The sequence below is a fragment of the Garra rufa genome, chromosome 14 (assembly GCF_049309525.1).
Source record: "Garra rufa chromosome 14, GarRuf1.0, whole genome shotgun sequence".
Taxonomy (NCBI): Eukaryota; Metazoa; Chordata; class Actinopteri; order Cypriniformes; family Cyprinidae; genus Garra; species Garra rufa.
The window spans coordinates 34,382,716-34,403,776 of NC_133374.1; positions in this window are offsets into that span (position 1 = coordinate 34,382,716).

Genomic DNA, 21,061 nt, shown 5'->3' on the forward strand with positions numbered 1-21,061 from the left:
AAACTGTTCCCTCGGTTTAATAACGGATTAACAAACCGTGCCCACGAATTTCCAATCCGTGCGCTCAGATTTTGTAAACCGTACCCTCGGATTTTGAATCCGTACCCACAAAATCATAATCCGTGCGCACGCTTTCGCAATCCGTTCCCACAGTTTGTAAACTGCTCTCACGGATTTGTGATTATGATAAGCTTTTCACCCAGAGTTAGATACATGCTGCACTATTAATGTTGTTATTATTAAATAAGGCCTATTATTACATTGCATTTAGTTTGAGAGCAAAGGAATAGCAACATAACCTGTACATTATTTGTTTTGTATTGCTTTTTACCTTCTCCTCTCCAAAACTCGTTTTTTTTTAATTCAGGTAATTTTATATTTTGAAAAATATTATATAAAACAAAGCCGTTTGAACAGCGCTCTTCACTTATTATTTTATTTTGGTACCATGACCGCACTTACAAAACAGGCTTCTTTTTATCGTTTATTTTACATTAATAACCAATAGGTTAAAACCATAGACTGTAAAAAAGATGGACAACGCGTTTCCGCTTCTTTCCACTATAGAAAAGTGAGGGGTTCCGGCAAGATGGCGTGTTGAGCAGTAACTTATCTTAGCGACGGTAACAAAATTGTCCCAAAATTTCTGTTGTGCACTTTTAGAAACTCACTCCGAACAGTTAAAAAGTGAAATAGAAGTATGATCAAACCAGCAAGACTGAAATTTAAAGAAGGGGAGAATGTACAGATGCAGTCTGCGATAAATACTGAGGTAAAAGAGCTGGGTCAGCCTGCCGACCACGATTATGCCATGGAGGTTAACACAGTTAATAAAAGGAAAGAATCCGCGCCAACAACTCCAAGCAAGATTCCTGTCGGGAAGAGGAGCAAGCCTGCATTGATGGAAGGTGAAATCTCTAATTTAACCATATTGGAAGCCATTCAAAGTATGGAAAAGAACTTTAATGAGCAGCTGTTGGAACTTCGAGAGCAATCTAAACAGAGCAATTGCATGATCGCTAGCTTAGCCAAAGCTGTACAATTCAATGCAGATGAGGTTAAAGACTGTAAAAAAAAGATCAGCGACCTGGAAAAGTGCAACGAACGTGTGTGCAAAGAAAACAAAGAGCTTAAAGAGAGGATCAGGGAGCAAGAGAGGTATAAGATGAGATGGTGTCTTAAAATAAAAGGTCTGACGGAAGAAAAGGATGAGAGCATCAGATCGAAAGTCATACAACTCTTTAACAAGATCGCCCCCGACATGGAAGAACGACAGCTAGAAGAAGCAATTGACGTTGCACACAGAGTTGGCCGAAAGGATGACAACAGGAAGAGACACATAGTTGTCTTATTTGTGCGGAGGTATGTCAAGGAGGAGCTGTGGCGACGCTGTAAGGATTCCCAGGTGTGCAGGGAGAAAGGCATCCGCCTCGCTGAGATGTTGCCGCTGGAAGACAGGGAGGCAAGAAAGCAACTGTGGCCGCAGATTGAGCAAGCCCGTCGAGAGGGGAAACGAGCTTACTACCGCGGTCCGCACGCATACATAGAGGGTCGACGGATTGGTTGAATTATAAAAACAAGGTGTGATTAGTTTGCACTAAGTGTAAAAGGAGTGTATTAAGAACTCATGGGACTACTTATGTTATTGAGAAACAGCGTAAGAGAGCTTTGATCTAAGTTCTTTATTGTTCTTTTTTCTCTTAGCTTATATATCTGTTTTGCTTTCTGCAGAAATGTTCAATTGTTCAATTTCACTCGCTTCGTTAAATGTGAGGGGTCTAAAAGATTTGGTTAAAAGGAAGGCTTTATTTTTATTTTGTAAGGGGCGGAATCCACATTGTCTTTTGTTACAAGAAACTCATTCTTCCGAGGCAGACGCTAAATTCTGGGGTAATCAATGGGGTGATCGAATTGTATTTAGTCATGGAACTAATAAGTCTGCTGGTGTTGCAATCTGCTTTAATAGATTTCCAGGTGACGTAATTACACACAGGGCAGATGATCTAGGTCATTGGTTAATGGTGGTTTTAAAAATTGATACTTATTTTTTTATTTTAACAAACGTATATGGATATAAAACTAATGCTCAAAATAAACAAATGCTTGAAGATATCACATTCACGCTATCAGAGCTCAAAACATTGTACCCTACAGATTTGATTTTAATGGGGGGTGACTGGAATATGACACCAGATGAATGGGAAGATAGATGGCCCACTAAATTTGACAGCAATCACTTTAACACCACTATTACAGAATTTATTACTAGAAATTATATGGTTGATATATGGAGAAAGGTATATCCAGGGGTAAAGCAATACTCCTGGTATAAACCTAATAACACCTGCAAATCTAGGATTGACTATTGGCTGGTTGTTGATGAGCTTGCTGAGTTTGTTTCGGATCTTTCAATTTCTAAAGCCCCTCTAACAGATCACTGTGTAATAGAAATGAAGCTAAATTCGGTTAATAGAGGAAAAAAAAATAAAGGCTATTGGAAATTTAACTCAGGGTTGTTAAAAAATAAGGAATATTGTACAAGAATAAAAAGAATAATAGCTGAAATGGAAAATGATGAGACAATAGATAGTTTTTGTAATAAATGGGAATTTTTAAAATATAGAATTAGAAAAAGTTCCATAAAGTTCAGTAAGGAGTTAGTCAAGAAAAAAAGAAAAGAAGAAAGTATCCTGTTTCAGGAAATTAGTAAATATTGTGATAAGGCAGAATTAAACAGTGATGAAAAAAATAAATTATTGACATTACAAGATAAATTAGATAATATGTATTGTAAAAGAGCCCAAGGCGCTTTTGTAAGATCACGAGCTAAGTGGATGGAGGAAGGGGAAAAGAATACCTCGTATTTCAGTAGTTTAGAGAAAAGAAGACAGCAAAATAAGGCGATATCAAGTTTGCTAATAAAAGGAGTAGAATGTAGAGATGTTAAAATTATTGAAAAAGAGGTTTTCACTTTCTATAAGAGCTTATACACATCTATATATTCTCACTCCGATTCTTCTAACTTTTTGAATACAATTAAGGACTTCATACCCAAAATTGATGATGCATTTAAAGAATTTTGTGAGTCTGATTTAAGAATAGAAGAATTGGATGAGGTGAGTTTGAAACTGTCTTTGAATAAATCTCCGGGCTCGGATGGGCTCACGGCAGAATTTTATAGATTTTTCTGGAAAGACATTAGATATATGATATTCAAAGTGATACAAGAATGCATAGAAAAGAAAGAATTAATAACAAGTATGAAGCAAGGTGTAATAATACTAATTCCTAAACAGGCCAAAGATAAGAGATTACTTGATAATTTAAGACCCATTACACTTTTAAACACAGACTACAAATTATTATCAGGAATTATAGCAGCTAGAATGAAAAAAGGACTTTCTCACATTATAAGTGAAACTCAATCTGGCTTTTTAGGTGGAAGGTCCATTCATAACAACTTACGATTGGTTCTAGATTTGATTGATTACAGTGATTTATTTGTAGAAAAGGGCTTTATAGTATTTCTAGACTTCTATAAAGCATTTGACTCAGTAGAACATCCGTTTATTTTAGAAGCTTTGAAACATTTTGGTTTTGGTCAGAAGTTCACAAATCTAATTAGTATACTGTATAGGGATATTAATAGTTGTGTGTCTTTAGAACATGGCACTTGCTCAAGATTTTTAGTTAAGAGGGGTATTAGGCAAGGGTGTGCCAGCTCTCCTTTACTTTTTATAATAGTTGCTGAATTAATGTCCATTATGATAAAGAACAGTGGAGCAGAAGGCTTTAATATATTGGGGAAACACATTATAATAACACAATTTGCAGACGATACAACTTTGTTCTTAAAAAATGAAAACCAAATTGTTACAGCTCTAGATTCAATTAATCAGTTTTCTAAAGCATCAGGTGTTATGTTAAATATTAATAAGTGTGAAATTCTTGCTTTACATAAACAACCAGCTTGCTCAATCAGTAACATACGTGTTAAAACAGAAGTTAAATATCTGGGTATTACAGTCACCCGAAATAAAGAAATAAGAGAAAAAGAAAATATTCTTAGAAATATTGATAAATGTAAAAATATGCTGAACTTGTGGCTACAAAGGGATATAACTATATTTGGTAGGGTTTTGCTGACAAAAATGGAGAGTATATCCAGAGCTATATACCCAGCTTATTCATTAAGCATTCCAGATAATATGATTAATTTATTGAACAAAACGAACTTCAACTTTATTTGGAGAGAAAAATGCCATTATATTAGGAAAGTTGACATGGTTAAAAGTATTGAGGAAGGCGGCATGAATGTGATAGATTTTTCTGTGATGAATGGTGTACTAAAGTTGAAATGGTTGAATTCCTTCGTTAGTCATAAGGATTCTTTCTGGTTTAACATACCTAATGCAATCTTTGAAAAACTGGGTGGAATTGATTTTTTGCTGGGTTGTGATTATGATTTACAAAAACTGCCTGTGAAATTGTCAGATTTCCACCAACAGGTTCTTAGATACTGGAACTTAATATTTAAACATAATTTTACTCCGCATAATACACCCCTGTGGAACAATAGGTGCATTCTTAGTAATCGAAAATCTTTGTTTCAGGGAAATTGGATGGAAAAAGGAATATGGGCGATATCACATTTGATGGATAATTATGGTTATTTTTTAGATTATAGTGATTTGTGTGTTAAATTTAATTTTCAATGCTCAATTAGAGAATACAATAAGGTAATAAAGGCCATCCCAGTTTCCCTACAAACAATGATACAACAGTTTGTATTGTACTCCAATAATGTACCAGAAATGAGAACACTTTGTATTGAAGGCATAAATTTAAAGAGCAAACAATTTAAAAATAAGTTTATTAGAACGCAATTAACTAAACAATACTTCCCCAGTCAATTGAAAAGGAAATATGTTCTTCAAGAATTTAGTGAAGAAGAGGCAAAGAAAATAAGGAAGAGGTACTTATTATATCCGGTTCTTCCTAAGGCCAAAGAAGTGACATTTAAAATTCTAAATGACATTTATCCATCAAATAACTTTTTGCATGAAAGATTTAATTGGGAGAATAATACATGTGGGTTCTGTGAGAAAGACATGGAAACAGTAGAACATTTGTTTTTCTACTGTGAACCTGTGCATCATTTTTGGCTTGAATTTCAGAACTGGCTTCATTCCAAGCATATATCAATATACCCTTTGACTGTGGTTTCAATTAAAGTTGGAGTATTGGTGAAAGATAAGAACCTGGACTTTTTGATAAATAACCTAATTATTTTGTGCAAACACTTTATTCATCGTTGTAAGTATTTAAAGGTTAAACCCCACTTCATCGGATGGAAGAATGACCTGAAGATAATTGCGAAGTCTCTTGACTATATGACTGACAAAAACACAATAAAAAAAAAAAAAAAAAAAAAATGTAAAAAAAAAAAAAAAAAAAAAAAAAAAACTATAGAAAAGTGAAGCCAAAACAGCTCAATATGGCCGCTACCATCTTGGGGGAAGTTACGTCATTTGGAGCCAGAGCATGCGCAGTAGAGGTTCGTTTGGAGCCAGAGCATGCGCAGTAGTGTCGTGAGGCGGAGCCGCGGTGTCAAAGTCCCGCCCAAACTCTCGCAGACCCAATCGCACGATCACAATCATGACACCACACCCCATTTTTATAGCATCAAATAACTACTTAAAAGCAAACTTTTTAGAAAAACGAACACCTGAGCATGAATCAGCATTATAAGAACTACCTCACACGATGGAAATCACCTTTGGAAAAAAATTATTTGCCGTGTAATTCGATTATTTAGTTTGGCTCACGTCCCATTAGATTACATGGGGAGGGCGGGGTTTATGACCTATACTGCAGCCAGCCACCGGGGGGCGATCGAAAACTTTTGGCTTCACTTTTCAGGACACCTACGGCACGCTTGGTTAAAACACATGATGTTTTGGCAGCTAATCTATTGGTGATTAATATAAAATAAAGCTAAAAACACTGTTTTGTCAGTGTTGCATAGTCTCATATAGCCTACTGAGAAATAAAGTTTAATAAATGCAAAACAATGCATCCAGCATATAAACAGGTGTCCTGGTTGAATTTGGGGGCGGGGCCACAAATCCGTGAGAGCAGTTTACAAACTGTGGGAACGGATTGCGAAAGCGTGCGCACGGATTATGAATTTGTGGGTACGGATTCAAAATCCGAGGGTACGGTTTACAAAATCTGAGCGCACGGATTGGAAATTCGTGGGCACGGTTTGTTAATCCGTGGGCACGAATTGTTAAACTGAGGGAACAGTTTAAGAATTCGTGGGCACGGTTTATAAACTGAGGGAACGAATTGCAAAACCGTCCCCACGGATTAATTATTTTTCTTCTACAGGTGACGTAAGGGGCTCCGTACAGACTGGAAGCAGGTAAGTCTATTAGTGCACAGTCAGTAATAATAGTCAAAAAATGTAACCAAGCTGTCTTTTAAAATGGTCCTAATATGTACAGTGTAGGTACATATACATTTTTGTTTTTATGTATTGTGTGCAGCTGCAATCTTGAAAACAACCACAAGGCTGTAGTATTTAATCATCTGTTAGTCATCAAGGACAGTTCACTCAAATATAAAAAGTCTGTCATCCTTTACTCTTTCTCTAGTTGTTCCAAATCTGTATAATTTTCATTGTACTGATGAACACTAAGAAAAATATTTTGATGAGTATTTGTAATCAATGGGGTTTTCGGACAAAAAAATGTAGAAAAAGTAGAAAAAAATTACAATTACCAGAACTGTTTGCTGTCCTACATTCTTCAAAATATCTTTCTCTGTGTTCACCAGAACAAAGATATTTATACAGATTTGAAACAACTCAAGAGGGAGATAATTATGACAGAAATTTTATTTTTGGGTAAACTATCCCTTTAATGACACTGAAAGTCTAGTCTGTTTACCTTGAATTTTGTTCAGAAAGAGCTCCCAGCAGAAGATTGTGTCTTCCTCCTTTTCTCGAAGGTTGCTACCCGCCTCACTCCAGCAAACTGTGAACAGGGATCTAAAATCCTCTCTGGTAAGTCCTCTCTGCTGATTAGTAAACACTGGAAGGAAGACCTTCCAGCTTTTTTCAACAATCTTCCATAAGTTCCCACATGAGTTCATGCCATCTTTGAACTGATTAATCATGTCTGCTGTTCTATGTTAGGAGAAAATTCCACAAATTATTTTATTGTATGCCATTAGAAAACATAAAAAATGTTGTAATTAAGTAACATTGTTAAAAATATTTTTAGTTCAATACCTGAAATAAATGTGATGTTTTATCATCTGCCCATATACTGTATGCGTCTTATGTCATCAAGTGTTGCACTGTAAATTCCAGGGACTCCACAATCAGCAATCCAGTCACCAAGGTTCGCCTTGATTTCATTAAGTTCTTCTTGTGTCTTACAAAGAAAAACCTTAAAAAAATATACATTTAGGCATTAGACTTAGAAAACATTAGTGCCTTAAAGGGATAGTTCACCCAAAAAAAGAAAATTCTATCATTATTGACTCTCTAAATGTTCCAAATTTGTTTAAACCTGTGTCGTTGAACACAGAGAAAAGTATAAGAATAAATGGTGAACCAAACAGTTATTGGCTACAACTGACTAATAGGAAAAAGGACAATGGTAGTCAAAAGTGCCAAGGAATTCTTTCCTGTCCTATCTTCTTTTGTGTTTAACAAAATAAAGACATTTATTGTCACGGTTCATAAATCCTATGTCTCTTTCTAGTCTCGTGATTCTGTTGTGTGTGTGTGTGTGTGTGTGTGTCTGTGTGGGCGTGCCGGCTGATTCAAGCTCATCAGCGATCACGCTCATCACGCCCGTTACCAGCTGCAGCTCATCACATCAAGCACATTTAAACTCACGCCACTTTCATTCCTTTGTCAGATCGTTGTTTGTGAGTCCCCAGCCAGGTTGATGTCGTCTGCGTTCCAGTCTGTGCCCTCATTGTTCCTGTTCGTGTTTTCTGTGGATTATTTTCTGGATTCGTCATCTCATCACCACCGCTGCACTCATCTGACCATCTCAGTCCCTGCACCACGAGCGATCTTTCTCTCTGGACTGTGTAATTCATCATTCTGATTTTCTTATTAAAATCCTTGAGTACTTGCAATTGCTTCCGTGTGTTTGACCATGACAGAACGATCTGACCAAGGAATGGAGGCAGCGAGTAGCTCAACCCGATCGCTGGAGGAATTTGTCAACAGCAGCATACTTCGAATGAATTCCCAGGAGAAGAATCTCAACGACACAGCTCGCGCTGTTCAGACGCTAGTGGTGCAGGTGTCCGGGCTCACCCAACAGCTTCACCATCTGCGATCTCCCACTGTGCCCCCCGCACCGCTGGTTCCCCCACCACCACCAGAGAACCCCGCCCAGTCAGAACCACGCCTACCAGTTCCCGAGCCGTATGCAGGTGAACCCAATTTTTGTCGAGCTTTCTTAACACGATGCTCTATGCACTTTTCTCTGCAACCTAGAACGTTCAATAACGAACGAGCCAAGGTCGCCTTTGTACTGACATTGCTGACTGGGAAGGCGGCACTCTGGGGGACCGCGGTGTGGGAAAACCAAGATCCATGCTGCGCCTCGTTCCAGGAGCTCTCCGCTGAGATGAAACGGGTCTTCGACCGGGCGGTCGCTGGAAGGGAGGCGGCAAGAATGCTGGCCGATCTGCGACAGGGAGAACGGTCCGTATCTGACTTCTCCATTGAATTTCGAACCCTAGCAGCGGAGAGTTGATGGAACGAGGAGGCCCAGTGGGACATGTTCCTGCATGGGCTGGCTGACCGCGTCCAAAAGGAGATATACGCGATGGATCTTCCCACTTCGCTCAACGGCCTGATCGCCCTCGCCTTAAGAGTGGACGCATGGTTATCACGAATGGATCGTCGGACTCAGCCCAGTCGCCTTACAAGTGGATTCGAAGGCCAACGATTTGGAGGCGGGGACGCGGTCAGCCCCACCCATGATCACGAGCCCATGCAGGTAGGGAGAGCCCGGCTTTCTCGGGAGGAGAGGGAGAGGCGGAGGTCCCAGGGCCTCTGCATGTACTGTGGAGGAGCGGGCCACTTCGCATATAACTGTCCGTTAAAAGGCCCAGCCCGATAGTAAGTATGAGGCTACTATCGGGTGGGATCTCCGCCGAGAAGTCCTCACACACGTCTACTCTCCTTCCGGTAAGACTGAGATGGTCAATTCACCTTCACGACTGTCAAGCACTTCTGGATTCAGGGGCAGAAGGTAATTTCATGGACCATTCATTTGCACGCAAACTCAAAGTCCCCCTCAGACCCCTCACACACAAGATCGCAGTACACGCCCTCAACGGTCAGGAACTCCCCACCATCTCATTTATCACGAAAGACATCACTCTCATCACATCAGGCAATCACACAGAGACCATCTCCTTTTACATTCTGGACACTCCCCTAGCACCCATCGTCCTGGGCCATCCCTGGCTCACCCGTCACAACCCTAAAGTGGACTGGCAATTGAAATCTGTGTTAGAGTGGAGCAGTTTTTGTCATGAGTCTTGTCTTGTGTCTGCCTGTCCGTCTGTTTCTGTCCCTGTGTTTCAGGAAGAGACAGTGGATTTGTCTAACGTGCCCGCGGAGTACCTGGACCTGAAGGAGGTGTTCAGTAAGTCTCGAGCTGCTTCTCTTCCTCCGCATCGTCCCTATGACTGTGCTATAGAGTTACTGCCAGGTACGTCTCCGCCCAAGGGCAAGTTATATTCACTTTCTGTCCCAGAGAGGGAGGCTATGGAGAAATATATTTCTGATTCTCTAGCAACTGGGTTCATTCGTCCTTCCTCTTCTCCAGCGGGGGCGGGGTTCTTTTTTGTGGGGAAGAAGGATGGGTCCTTGCAGCCTTGTATTGACTACCGGGGGTTGAACAACATCACGGTAAAGAATACTTATCCTTTGCCGTTGATGTCTTCAGCCTTCGAGAGGCTGCAGGGAGCATCTATCTTCACTAAATTGGATTTACGTAATGCTTATCATTTGGTCCGCATAAGGGAGGGGGATGAATGGAAGACCGCCTTTAACACCCCCAGGGGGCACTTTGAATACTTGGTCATGCCCTTCGGGCTGTCCAACTCCCCAGCGGTCTTCCAAGCACTTGTCAATGACGTTCTGCGAGACATGGTCGACCAGTTCATATATGTCTACCTGGACGACATATTGATTTTTTCTTCGTCTCTCCAGGAACATGTGCAGCACGTCCGACAAGTGCTCCAGAGGTTGCTAGAGAATGGGCTTTTTGTCAAGGCGGAGAAATGCGAATTTCATGCACAGTCTGTTCCTTTTTTAGGTTACATCGTGTCGACTGAGGGAATGCGCATGGATCCTGAGAAGATTAGGGCTGTGGTAGAATGGCCAAGTCCAGATTCCCGCAAGGCCCTGCAGAGGTTTCTGGGGTTCGCCAATTTCTACAGGCGTTTCATTCGTAACTTCAGCCAACTAGCCTCACCTCTGACCGCCTTGACCTCCCCCAGAACGACGTTCAGGTGGTCAGACGCAGCCGAGGCTGCGTTTGCCAAACTGAAGGGCTGCTTCGTTTCAGCCCCCATCCTCATAACCCCTGATCCATCACGTCAGTTCATGGTGGAGGTCGACGCGTCAGAGGTGGGGGTAGGTGCAGTGTTATCCCAGCGTTCTCCCTCAGACGATAAGATGCACCCTTGCGCGTTTTTCTCCCATCGTTTATCCCCCGCTGAGCGCAATTATGACATTGGCAACAGAGAGTTGTTGGCAGTTAAGCTAGCATTGGAAGAATGGCGCCACTGATTAGAGGGTTCGGGGGTACCTTTTATCGTCTGGACCGATCACAAGAATTTGGAATACATTCGGACAGCTAAAAGACTAAACTCCAGGCAGGCTCGGTGGGCTCTTTTTTTCGGTCGTTTTGATTTTACTCTCTCGTACCGCCCGGGTTCCAAAAATATCAAACCCGATTCCTTATCTCGCATTTTTGACCACTCCGAACGCCCGTCTACTCCCGAGTGCATTTTACCAGAGACTCTATTCATCTCTACACTCACATGGGAGATCGAATCGAAGGTCAAGAAGGCCTTAGAAGGGGTAACGCCTCCGACCCGTTGTCCACCGAATCGTTTATTCGTGCCTGAGAGTTTAAGGTCCAGCGTTGTTCAGTGGGGACATTGTTCCAATGTGGCTTGCCATCCAGGAGTCAATCGCACTAAATTTTTGATTAAGCAACGATTCTGGTGGCCTCTCATGGCTCGTGATGTTCACAGTTTTGTCTTGGCTTGCTCAGTTTGTGCCACAGGTAAGACTTCCAATCGTTCCCCAGATGGGTTACTCCAACCGCTGCCGGTGCCTTCGAGACCCTGGTCCCATATCGCTCTAGATTTTATCACCGCCCTCCCACCCTCCCAGGGTCACACGGTAGTTTTGACCGTGGTGGACCGATTCTCGAAGGCAGCCCATTTCATTCCCTTGCCCAAATTACCCTCAGCCAAGGAGACCGCGTTGATAGTCATTAACCACGTCTTCCGGTTACATGGCCTCCCGACAGACGTGGTTTCTGACAGGGGACCCCAATTTGTGTCCAAATTTTGGCGAGAATTTTGTAAATGCCTGGGTGCGACTGTCAGTCTGTCGTCTGGATTCCATCCACAGACCAATGGTCAAACTGAGAGAGCCAACCAAGATTTGGAGAGAACGTTACGATGTTTAGTGTCTAAGAATCCTTCCTCTTGGAGTCAGCAACTCTCTATGGTGGAGTACGCCCACAACACGTTGCCAGTCTCATCCACGGGCCTATCACCATTTCAGTGTAGTATAGGGTACCAGCCACCAATTTTTCCTAGTCTGGAATCTGAAGTCGCGGTCCCCTCCGCTCACGCCTTTGTCCAGAGGTGTCACCGCACTTGGACTAGAGCCCGGGAGACTCTACTCCAAGTGAGGGCGCGCACCAAGGCCAAAGCCGATTGTCACCGGCGAAGGCCTCCCGTATACGTCGTCGGTTCCAAAGTGTGGCTTTCTACCAAGGACATTCCTCTCCGCTCGGTCTCGAATAAACTTGCACCCAAATTTATTGGCCCATTCGCTGTCACTAAAATCATTAGCCCGGTGACAGTCCGCCTTAATCTTCCTCCAGTGTACAGGAGGATTCATCCCGTCTTTCATGGATCCAAAATTAAGCCCGTCTTTTTTGCTCGTATTAATCCGCCAGTCCCGGTTCCCCCCCCGCCGCGACTCGTAGACGGGGAACCCACTTATTCGGTAAATCGCATTCTGGACTCTAGACGGAGGGGACGCGGATTTCAGTACTTGGTGGACTGGGAAGGTTACGGTCCGGAGGAGAGAAGTTGGGTGCCAGCTAGAGACATCCTGGATCACGCCCTTATCGATGATTACAATCGGCAGGTAAGAGAACCTGGGGACGCCAGGCGGCGCCCCTAGGGGAGAGGGTACTGTCATGGTTCATAAATCCTATGTCTCTTTCTAGTCTCGTGATTCTGTTGTGTGTGTGTGTGTCTGTGTGGGCGTGCCGGCTGATTCAAGCTCATCAGCGATCACGCTCATCACGCCCGTTACCAGCTGCAGCTCATCACATCAAGCACATTTAAACTCACGCCACTTTCATTCCTTTGTCAGATCGTTGTTTGTGAGTCCCCAGCCAGGTTGATGTCGTCTGCGTTCCAGTCTGTGCCCTCATTGTTCCTGTTCGTGTTTTCTGTGGATTATTTTCTGGATTCGTCATCTCATCACCACCGCTGCACTCATCTGACCATCTCAGTCCCTGCACCACGAGCGATCTTTCTCTCTGGACTGTGTAATTCATCATTCTGATTTTCTTATTAAAATCATTGAGTACTTGCAATTGCTTCCCTGTGTTTGATCATGACATTTATAAAACAATTTTTTTTGTATGGTAGTCAATGGGGTCCAAGAACTGTTTGGTTACAAGCATTATTCCAAATATTTTTCTCTGTGTTCATCAGAACAAAGACATTTATACAGATTCAAAACAACTCAAAAGTTAGTAAATGATGACAGAATTTTTTGGGTGAACTATCCCTTCAAACTGTGGTAAGGAGGGTACCTGCCGCACTTTATCTTGAGTATCACCATCTGAGAGATTATGCCAGTCAAAGTCCTCCACCTTGACGTTTTGGCCACACATTAATTGGAATAATGTGGCATCGAGAGCTTTGATTCCTGGTCCTCCATGCATCAGGGACCAAGCGATCAGCTTTCCTGCAGTGTAGTATCGTCTTACCTCCACAGATGGCTGGTCATAAGTAAAAAACACTTGCCCTGTTTTGCCCTCAAATACTCCAAATGAAGATTGAACTTCCTGCATTAAAAGCCTAACACACAAAAAAGAGAAAAAATAAAAACAATAATTAACAGAATTAATGTAGCAACAACAGTATTTTTAGGAAACAAACAAAAATAGGCTAACAAGTATTTTTATTAAATAAACCTAACCTAAAAAATTCTCTGCGGGGTCCCCCGTAGTCATCAGCACTTTCACCAACAAACTCAATTTGTGGGGATTTGTGCCATGCAAAGTAGCTGCTTTTTAATGCAATACATGCACTGTGCAGAATCTTTCTTCTTCTGGCCACCAAAATCATTCTTTCATCCAAATTAAGATTTTCCTTCTGAAATGTCCTAAGGATATCTGCTGCACTGACTTCATCCTAATTGATTACAGAAAGCAAAACCAACTTAGTAGCAAAGGAAAGTATCTTTTCTCTTGTTTCTTTCTTGACTGTTTTGGTATACTCACACTGCTTTCGTTGTCAGAATTAAAAGGTGAGGTTAACATATCCACAATGGCCTCATCCTCGGAATCTGAAGAAATAACTTCACTAGATGGGAACCAAATTTAATAATTATTGTAAGTGCAAAATTTACATTGAACACAATAATTCTATATAATAATCTTAGCCAATACTACCCAATCCTTAAAAAATCATAACAATATCCTAACTCAGACTAAACATAACAGAGATTATAAATAGATTGTGATAACACTAGAGACCTTGGCAGTGGTGGCAGTGGTGATGGTGGTGGCGGTGGTGATGGCGGTGGTGGTGGCGATGGCAGTGGTGATGGCGGTGGTGATGGTGTCGACGGTGGTGATGGTGTTGACCATGAACCAATAGTTTCCTGTTGCTTTTGGTGAAAGGGAGAAGAAAGGACCATTTCTACTGGAAGAACAGGAGCTGGGCTAGGAGAGGAGGCAATATTCTGTTCTGTAGACTGGACAGAAACTTGGGTGGTTCCTAAGTTTTGAGGAGCAGTCGACTGGCTATATGAAGATGCACCACTGGATGCAGTTAATCCCTAAATTACAATTAAAATTACAGAGGTGAGAACGTTTGTTTATCTTTTAAAAAATATTTTTAAAAGTGAAACTGACCTCTATTTCAGCACCTGACATCCAAAGCACGTACAAGGTTGAGGGGCTACTGATTTCATGATCGAAAAGACTGTCATCAACAGTACTAAGTATTGTGTTTGATGACCAGGCTAGCTGTACAGAGAACACTTCACTGGCCATGTTGTCTGAACCAGCAAATGCAAACAGATCCTTCACAACAAACAAAATTACACAAACATTAGAAACTGATATATAGTTCATTATATATACCATATATATGGTGATAATGAAAAAGTCCATTATTTACCATAAACAATTCAACATCAAATACCTGAATTGGTTGAGACTCCAAAAATCTCCTTGTTTTCCTGGAACCATCAGGGTATTGAAACTGTAGTAATATGCCTTGCTCTGGCTCACTAATATTATTTATATGCACCATCCTTTCAGTAATTTTCTTAAAAATAAACAAACATATGTCAGTGTAACAAAAAATGTGGTAAAAATAGCAAAAATTTATTAAAAACCTGTCTTCGCCTTTGTTCCAAGGTTTCCATCTGGCGCCGCCGATTTTCCTGTAAACATAATGAACATATTTAGATGTTTTTTACATTTAAACTCTATTGGTTTTATTCAGTATTAAGCAACTGATTGTACTGCAAAGAATATGAATTTTAAGAATGTAACGATAAGCCAAAACAAAGAATATCAATAATGAAATTTAGCCCAGTTAGTCCAGTGATCAAGGATTGTCTCAGCATTCCAGAGGGGGCCTCTACAAGCACATGAGATGCATTAGATGTTGTTCCAGGTATGTTGGAGTCCACCATTTACCATTTTTATACAGTAAAAATCTCTCAGTTTGTTGATTTTTTTTTGTAACCTTTGTTACATCACCTCTGACTGACTTTATGATGATGAGATCTGTGTGGGCCATACCCATTTTTGTAGGATTTTTGGTTAATACAAAGAAATGATTGTAAATCTATATTGATATTTCATACTACAGCAAATTATATAAATATATTTAAAAGGAAAGGTCACCCAGAAATGTAAATTCTGTCATGAATTACTCTCTAGTTGTTCCAAATCTGTATAAATTGCCTTGTTTGGTTGGCCACAGAAAAAGATATGTGAAAGAATGCTTGTAACTAAACAGTTCTTGCCCCCTATTGACTAACATAGTAGGAAAATTGCTTTCCTACATTCTTCAAAATATCTTCTTTTGTGTTCAACAGAACAAAGAAACGTATAAAGCAATTTGGTAGTCAATGAGGTCCAAGAACTCTTTGGTTATAAGCATTCTTCCAAATATCTTTCTCTGTGTTCATGAAAATTATGAACTATCCCTTTAAAGCAGTTTTTAGTAAAACCTTAGTTAGAAGTTTTGTTTATTTAATTTGTCTAAAACATTTTGATTGTCCTTAATACATTTAATGATTTAATGATGAGGAGAATAATTCTTGCTTACCCTGTCACTTGTTCCTGGAATGTCTGGCATTGTTTCTGCGGTTCCACTGAAAGAATTCTATCAAGAAACATACAGTGAATTAGTATACAGATAATTAAGCGTTACATATTTTGACATTTTTTTCAATAATTTGCATTTTAGAAAACAGTATTGCTTTTGTGAGAGATGCTTGTGTTTTTAAGTTTAATGTTGAAATTATTGTGATAAGTAACCCTGCATATCTAAAGAAACACTTTGATACTAGTATGCCTCTCACAGTTTACCTCATTGTTCTCATGCTGTATACCAGTCAGTCTTGATGCGTCCTGTCAAAACAGACAGTACAGTACAGACATGTCCTGTTCTGCACAATGCCATTGGCAAAATGTTGAACATATGCAGTAACTCCGTATACTTACTTTTAACCGTACATATACTGCTGACCTGCCAAACTCTGGGCATGCTTTAATTGATGCAGGGCAAACTGAGCTCAACTGAACTGGTAAGATCCTTCGCCTCCTGTCAACTCTGCAGATTTCAATCTCCCCCTCTTCCATTGTTGGAAAGGTTTCTCTAATTTTCAGATGAAATGCCCTCTCATTCATTGAAAGGGGAACAATTATTTTTTTAACTGCTGTACCTGTTAAAGATAAACAGTTACCTTTAAAAATACAAATATCACAAATGTCAAAGATTTTACACTTAAGCACTTACGCTGTGTTGTGAGCAGATGCTCACTGCTGTTTTCAATAAAGGACAGCCTAATGATGCTCTGTCTTGCAGCTTGCCGCCTACTTGTGGCTGAGGTATCATTGGGGATATTGCTGCGGAACATTCTCAGTCTTTAATGAAACAGTTCAAACAGACAATTGTTCAATAAACATAACAGCATAAACAAGAAGGTGTGTTGTAGATTATATGTTTTAAGCCCAGTGAGCTGTTATTGTTTTGTCCATTTTACCTACTGAGTTTAGGATTACCTGCTCTTGTCTTTTTTCAAAAATACCACAGTATAAAGTCTGTGAATTTAGTCTGTGGAGTTAAATTAATCTATTTAGAATTTAACTTTTATCTTCAAAATATAACCTGTATGTTTAAAACTTCTCATAAATGCTCCTACAACTAGTCTTAAGCTTTGACTGTAAAAAAAAAAAAAAGTATAGTTACAAGTAGGACTTTTTAAGAGAAGACTTTAATAAAGAATCTAAGAGCAACAATTAGTAACTGTTTTATTATTATATATATGGCTTCACTCCATGACTTATTTGGGTAAAATAAATCAAAATTCACTTACTGGGCAAGTAACAATACATTAAAATCTGCCTAACCTCCCCTGGTATACAACAGCAAGCTTAAAATAGTGATTTATAAGTTGACCTGTACAATTTTGTAGAAAATGTTAGTTTAACATTGGTTGACCCATATCCTCTCAGAACCCAAGTGGAAGGTTTTATAAATGAGACAGCCTTCAAAGGTTTCAAATAAAGTGTTATTTTCTGCATCTATATTATTTAAAAATATGAATAATATTTACAACTAGTAGTCCCCCCCATGCATATTGGCCAGTTCCAGCACATATTTATTTTATCTCCAAATGTATGCCACATAAAGTGAGTATAACGTTAATAGTCTAGCAAAACCCTTTCAAGAATTCAAACTGGTCTTCGGATTGATCTTCATACTGAAACTTAAAATTTAATTTATCTTAATTTACAGACTTAATCAAAACGTGTTAAAATTTGGCGCAAAAAAATATGAATTACACTAAAGGCCCGTGAAACAAACCTCTCAATGGCGTCGCCTTGCGAAAAGTTGTTATCCTCTTCTGTGTTATTTCTTAAGCGATTTTGTATCAGTGCATTAAATCTTGTATTTAATGCTTCAAGTCGTCTCCTCATCGACATGACTGGTTCACTGATATCGCTATCGATAATGACACCTTTTGAGTGCACTTAGTCATTTGTATCTAGCTACACCTAGTGGCTGTTACTGTTAACTACACAACCCTCTCTTTCCAAGCAGACAGCACAGATTCGCTAAATAGGGCTAGGTGTTATAATCTGTTGAAATCTTTTTGTAAAAAATGTTCAGATAATAATTATACAGCATCATCTATGGCTTACGTCTACTTTATACCTCATCTTTTTTGGAATTACAAAAAAATGCAAATTGCCCTGTTATGTGAAATAATTTGTTCATGGCAGTACAAAATTAAAACAAATCTTCAAAATTACACTTATTTGTGTGAACATTTTTCAAGATTCTGCAAGGTGTTTGTAAAGTTTTGACCACCATATCTTGCAAAAATATATAATAAACCCCACACACTCGTTTATTTATTCTTGTTTTTAATATTCTCTTCAAAGCAAGCTAAACGTTTTGAAGCTAATGAGAGTAAAAGATGTTTATGGGCTGTTCATCTGCTTTCTGAGTAAGTAGAAGGGTCTCTTTAATGCCCCATAACCATTACTTTAATTCCTCCATTATACACAGCCTTGTCCACATATGTGCATATTAGGCATAATGGTTTCATTGAACAAGCATGAAAAGTTGAAACCCTTTTTATTAAAGATCTGTACATTTTTTTTTATAGTTGAAAACATTTTATCTAAAAATCCATGTTAAAACTTATATAAGACATAAGTGATGTAATAGGCTTTATTCCATGGAATGTCTGGATACTGGATTCTGATTGGCTGGCAGGTGTGCAGTAAAACCGTTTAATGCACAGGTAGTTCCAAGTCAGTTTAATCACCGTTCTATATTAATGCGCTGCTTTAATTGATGCACGCAAAAGCACACACAGAGAGAGAGAGAGGGAGAGAGAGGTCGGAGATCGCATTGTGCCGCGCACATACATAATCTTCTTGTCAGCGTTTGCCTGCGATCCTTATTAAAATAGCCTAGATACTAGATCGCCACATTATATTCCTCAGCAACGAGGTGGTAAAGATGCTGTTTTTGAATGAATTGTTGTTTGTAGAGAGAGACGCACAGCATGCAGGCAGGTAACGTTAACCTTACGCACACACACAACTGTCATCTCTCTTGCCTTCACACTCTCTCTTGGTCGATCGATAATCTACTGAAACAAATGCTATATTTCATTCAAATAAATGTGATTTTACCGGACTATTTAATCTCTGAGTCTGATTTGAAGCGGGCAGAATGCTAGAGCTGCATGTCATAACTGACGAAAATAACCGTCTTTTTTATCCATTCAGTCAAATTTTATGCTGCAAATATCAATCCTAGTTTTAATTTGTCTACAACCATGGAATAAGCGGGATAATCAACGGCTTGCCGTGCGTTAAAGGATTTAAAATGCACTTCGCGGAGGCAACCACCCTCCGCTTCGCGTTGGGCGGTTATTAGCCTCCACGTCGTGCATTTAAAATCCTTTAACGCACGGCAAACCGTTGATTATCCCTTACATATACACATATGTATAACATATGTTAACATATGTATACAACATACAACACTGGATAGGGCCATAGCCAGGGTTTAAAAATTAGTGAGGTCCACGGTGGGGTGGCAATAATTATACATAATAGTTCCAATAAATGCCATAAATCATTCAACTTTAATAAATACAATGAATAATAAAGTTGGCAAAGGCTAAATACTAAATACTGTGGCTATTGTTTTTTCAAAATGACTGGAGTAATTTTTGAGTGGGCCAGCATCAATCTGGTATGAGAGACTCTGGAATGCTCCTTGAAGTCGGGGTGTCAGTTTGACTGGAAATAATACAAATATACTGTATGTATACTGTATATGTCAGATAAAAATAATCTAATAACAACAATATATTGTAACAATCACAAATTTAACAATTATATTATAACAATCAAGCAAATCCAAAAGCAGAAAACAAAGCACCAGTAGCCTATGACAATTTACAAATCTTTATTCAACATTTAAACACAGACACAAATGTAAAATGTAACTTTTATGAATTAAAATGAATTTTAAGTCAAATCATTTTTATTGAAAACAAATGTGTTTATTAACTGTGTGTAAAGTAATAAAAAAAGCGCTGTCAGTGGGAACAGAACCCCAGTCTCCCTTTACACGTTACGCCACAGAAACCGCTGACTAAAGAGGTGACTTTTTCCACATATAGGGTAGACTGGCCTAGTGTAATTAGTTCTGCCAACAAGTAGGCTATTTGCAGTGGTCCAAATAATGTATTAATCAGAGGGGAAATATGGTCGTTGGATCACCGAGACCACTCACTTTACCTACGGGACAAATTCCTTTAACGTTACAAAAGAATATAATGTTAATTCATGCAGTCATTGAATGTATTTAATAATTGACCCAAAATTATCACCAGTTCAACTAAAACAGAAAACTTAGTATGTCGCACATCAAATAAGACATAGAAATATTACACGTTCAAAAATGTCATGTTTACACAATGAAAACGTTCGTCTAGACACACGTAACAAAAAATACACGGCCAAAAATGTTGCGTTAAGGCGATACAAACGATCGTGTCTTTAAATAACATGACAAAAAACTTCGTGTATAGACGTACAAAACGTTCGCGTTTACACGGACCAAAAAGACACGTACAAACTGTGCGTGTTAATGCTTCTAAATTTCACGCGTTTCATATAATAGGTATTGTCCCCAACGGCGTTCCATAGTGGAGCGCGTGAAACAGTTGTAACAGACAATGCTGAATCACAGTCATTCATGAATAAGATCGCATGGGTGTTTGAATAGAGATTGTGATATTTTTATAACTATTAGTCATGCAGCCCTAATGTAAACATTGCAAAATGTTTTGCCATGATATCATCACGTTCTTTGGTCAGAACCACGGAGAGCGATCGCGAATAGGTCCGTCCTATGCACCGAAACTTTTTTTACAATGCAACAAAATATTTAAAGAGCAAGCTATTAAAATCTATATTATGTATAGTCACAGATAATTGAACAGTAGGCCTATATTAGTCAGTAATTTTTATTAGGTTAAACAGTGATTAGATAACGTTTTTAATTTAACGTTCACAATTGGTCTGGCCCATCCAAACTGGTGTCCCTGCGCCGTGCCGTGCCTGGTTCGCACTTAAAAAAAAAAAAAAAAATTGTCTGGCCAATCCGAGGCCCCCTGAACACGTGAGGCCCCTAGGCTGCAGCCTATGTAAGCCTGTGCGTTAATCCGCGCCAGGGCATACATAAA